Source organism: Oreochromis niloticus, linkage group LG22 (genome assembly GCF_001858045.2).
Source record: "Oreochromis niloticus isolate F11D_XX linkage group LG22, O_niloticus_UMD_NMBU, whole genome shotgun sequence".
NCBI classification, from domain to species: domain Eukaryota; kingdom Metazoa; phylum Chordata; class Actinopteri; order Cichliformes; family Cichlidae; genus Oreochromis; species Oreochromis niloticus.
This window is the reverse complement of record NC_031985.2, coordinates 2,064,921-2,069,513: the sequence shown is the minus strand read 5'-3', so window position 1 is coordinate 2,069,513 and position 4,593 is coordinate 2,064,921. Positions and strand designations below refer to the sequence as shown.

The 4,593-nt window shown below is 41.7% G+C and overlaps 1 long non-coding RNA gene across 1 annotated transcript; it reads left to right on the top strand.

Moving 5' to 3' along the window:
- The first annotated feature begins 661 nt into the window (after window positions 1-661).
- LOC109196467 (uncharacterized) lies at window positions 662-1,648 on the top strand. Its single transcript, XR_002057918.1, has 3 exons — window positions 662-803; window positions 1,226-1,418; window positions 1,503-1,648. It is a non-coding gene; the product is annotated as an uncharacterized LOC109196467 (long non-coding RNA).
- The last annotated feature ends 2,945 nt before the right edge of the window (window positions 1,649-4,593 follow it).

The following is a 4,593-nucleotide window of genomic DNA, read 5'->3' as shown; positions in this document are numbered from 1 at the left end:
TTAACTAGCAGCTGGTTCATTTGTGCTGCCAGACGCTCGTGGAGTGCAGTCAGCTTCTTCAGCCAGTAGGCGTGAACCATGTCGGGCCCTGGTGCTGTCCAACTCTTCATACTGGAGACCTTTTCTTGGATGTCTGCCACTGTGATGGTTACTGGAACCTGTTCAGGGAGGTCGCTATGGTCTGCCCTCAGATCCACTAGCCACTGAGCATTGACATTATGGGTTGCGTCCTTCTCCCATATGCTCTTCCAGTATTGCTCTGTCTCCAGCCTTGGTGGTGCTGTTCTCTTATTGTTCCCTTGCCACTGAGAGTACACCTTTGCTGGTTCTGTGGAGAACAGGTGGTTTATTCTCCTGCCTTCTACCTCTCTGGTGTACCTCCTCAAGCGGCTGGCCAAGGCTGTGAGTCTTTGCTTGGCAGTTTCCAAGGCCTCAGGTATGGACAGCTTGCTGTATTTCTTATGCACCTTCTTTGTCGCGCCATATATCTATATATATATATACATATATATATATATATATAGATATATATATATATGAATACAGCAGTGAGCTTGAACTCTGGGTCAAAGGTTCAAGTTGCAGTTATTTATATTTCCAATCTACGGTGGCCCCTAGAGACAAAGCACGTACAAACTCCAAAACACACGCAAAATCCAAAGCACAATGGAAGTGCTCCAGGACGCTAGGGGCAGTGTTGAGCTCGATTTGCAAAATAAACGGCAAGTTTGTTGCAAACACACGGAGTTGGATACCAGCGGAAAACACCGGCAAGGATAGACCAACTACGCCTCATAATAAAGGTAATGTGCAAACTGTTGTTAGATTTTTTTTTTATTACTATGAACGCTTGGTTTATGCTTTGCTCAGAGAGAACTGGTTTAAAAAAAATGGATAAAGGTATGAAAACGTAATGTTTTAGCGATTTCTGTCCTTTGCTAAACATCAAAAGTAGCATGCAATGCAGTTTATATACATATATATAATGAAAGTTAAGATAAAATATGTAATCTTATTTTAATATTTTCCTCTGAGTAATTGATTGAAAAACATTCTCATAGTCAAACAAGTATTTGCAAGAGAGATTATAAAAATCTAAGTGTCATGTTTTTGGGAGTTGCGCATATCTGTCTGTGCATTCAGGAGTCTTAATGTAAGATTGTTGTAGTGATAAGTTGTAGTGAATCTTAATTTTGTAAAACATTTTATGGGGTCATTTTTACAGATGTACTGTCCCTTCTGTGGACACCTCTTGGCAGACAGTCCTGCCTTTTGTAGTCTATGTGGTAAAAACATCAAGTTTTTAAAGGACATCACCAGCACTGTGTCGAGAAATCCTGCCCTTGGTGAAGAGGCAGCAGCTCTTCCATCTACCAGTTCCAGCATCCTGACTGGCACAACTATACAGTCTACACAGGGTAAAACACATATTTGTATTAAATAAATCTTCTTAACTGTCCCTTCCCTAAAATGATAATAACTTAATTTTTTTCTGTTTATAGCTGGGAAATCATTAGTGGAGTCATTTATAAAATTTAGGGATGTGAAAGAAAGGGAGAGAAAGGCCTTTTTTTCAAAGAAACACCAGGAACAGAAGGAACATAAACCAGTGAAGGTATGTCATAAACTTGAACGTGGAAGTTGATCACTTTTGTTGCTAATACAAAATCCAAATTACCTGTAGCACTGCCAAGGCATATAGATCAACTTACCTCAGAATATATAAAGCATATAAACAATTACAGCAATATGATGCAACAAACACAGCAGTGCTACTAATCCAAAATACTCAAAGCTTCATAGAACTGAAACAAACATTTATTGTTAGCTCCATTCTGCTGCTGATACATACTTTAGGTTTCTGAATATTAAACTTGTTGCTGCCTTTCATAGTGTGTAACTTGAAGGCCCTGAGTACTTTCTCCCACACTGAAAACACTGGGATGATCACATTATTTGAACATTACCTAATAAGACTGATTCAGGACAGACAATTAGTTATGTTAAACTTTCCTAGCAGTCCTTCACAAACAGGGAACAGTCTGTCTATTCTCTCCATCTGTCAGCTGCTGCTGGCTCTTCCTCCTCCTCTTCCTCACACACTGCTGAGTTTGTCCTGGTGGATCATCAGGGGTGCAAAGCCTCACAGATGATGTGCAGCAGTGGGTCCCTCAGTCTGTCCTCACTCTGGACACTTGCAGTTGTCACACGTGGAAATCAAATGTGTGATAAGCTGCAGGATTCAAACACAAGTGTAACTTATAAATACATGTTCATACTTTTATTCCACAATCAGAGAGAAAGAAACAGAGAGAGAGTGCAGGACAGACAGACAGGTGACAGTCTCAGGTGTAGACACTGCTACAAAACAGCACAAGAGAAGGAGGATTTAGTGTTTGTGTTATTACGAGTGCTAAACAAGAAGAGTTCCCAGATGGTCCAGTGGACACATGTGTGACTCCTGTGATTAAAGCATCTTTCTTTCAGCTTAACGAGTGAACCGTCAGCTCGTTCAAACACACGTTAAAGTCCGTTTGGCTCGACACCACCGAACAGAGGCAGCAATATAACATAGCTAACATTAACAGTGCAGTGAATCCTGCTTGTGCCGTCATATTCAGGACTGCAAACCGAGCAGCATCACTGACTTTCAGCTTGTTGTGTTTGTGGATATATGACTGACTTTAATTATCCATAAAATCATCACATTCTCTGTAAGATTAAGGTCGACTATATATATATTTAGAAGTAGAGGCTTTAAAACCAAGTTACCGCTGAAAGTACAAACATCACTAATGTCACATAACTTTGCCGACATGTGGCCAACAGTAATGTTTTAATGTTCTTCATTATTAAACTGTTAGATTTGTATTGTTTATTGCCATTTATGCTTAGAAATATTTACTCATATATGCTTAGAAGTATATAATCATTTGTAGATTGAAAGAATGTCTCATCCTAGGAGATCTATAACAACTCTGTGTAGCATGAAGAGGGGAGTGCGTTCACTCCTCCTCAGAGTGTTCTGGTATAGATCACACATCTCCTAGGAGAGGTCGTATCTTCTCCTGCTGATATATGGTATAGCAAACACACGTATATCTGTTTGAGTGTAAGAGCCTTTTGTTTAGATGGACCGCTAGACTCCTGGCACCAGCTTTGGGGAGTCACATTCCACACACACACACACACACACACACACGGTATTCTTTGTTCACATGTATACCTATGTAAGATGTTATATGTTAATGAACCTATGCATATTCATGTAACCACAATAAAAGAGCAACTGGGGTCAAGCGAAGGAACGGTGCCTGTCCAGTTCTCTCCCGTGCACGTGAAACATAAAGAACTTGCCTACTCGTGTCTTGCTTGCTGTGTAATTACATTGTCTTCAACGTTCCAGCGAATAGGTTCAAGCTACAAACCTATCATAAACATTCCCACATAAATAAGTGACATAATATTCAGTACTTACTTTTGACAGCTCACTCTTCGGCCGCTCCCTTCTGCCGTATTTTGCGGCAAAATTATCCACACCCACCGCCGCGCTATGAATTGTGGGATATATGGGACCACGAAGCGTGCACCGGACCACGCTTGATATTTGGGGAAATCGACGGTGCATTTGAAGTACACTTCAAATTGGGACAGCTGACCTACCTATGTAGGTAGTGAGCGGCTGTGGACAGCCCCCTTTTTTTTTCTCCATACAAACTTTATTGACCAAACAATGAGTATACAACATATAAACGGCTGTGGACAGCCTGCCTTCGTTCAAGTTTGCCCTTAATTCGAGGTTTTCTGATCGCTAACGCCACGTGCGAAATCTAAAAGATGGACCGACAAATGTTGATCCGTCTCCTGTGTACTGTTGTAATTCCCGAGGAGCTACAAACCATTATCGACATCGCCGGCATGTTTGGTACCTTAGGCTCATCAGAGCCAGGCACATCCAAGTAAAATAATCCACCCAAAACCACACACATTTAGGAATTACTTATCTATCTTAGCTAGGGAAACCTGCAGTCAGCTGAGATTGAAGAAGTCACGTGGATAAGTAACGAAACGTTTCTCCCACTGAAAACGCGACATCCAGATGAACCAAATCAACTGTTTTGGAATCACTTATGAAGTTTAACGGATAATGGTAAATGGCCTGTATTTATATAGCGCTTTAATAGTCCCTAAGGACCCCAAAGCGCTTTACATATCCAGTCATCCACCCATTCACACACACATTCACACACTGGTGATGGCAAGCTACATTGTAGCCACAGCCGCCCTGGGGCGCACTGACAGAGGCGAGGCTGCCGGACACTGGCGCCACCGGGCCCTCTGACCACCACCAGCAGGCAACGGGTGAAGTGTCTTGCCCAAGGACACAACGACCGAGACTGTCCAAGCTGAGGCTCGAACCGGCAATCTTCCGATTACAAGGCGAACTCCCAACTCTTGAGCCATGAGCCATGTCAATAACTGAATGATAGCTGGTCATTCGCACACATTCACCATATCATTAAGAAATATATAAAGTTAATGTCCTTGAAGCTGATAGGAGAACATGTAATATTTATGTCCTATCATTCATTT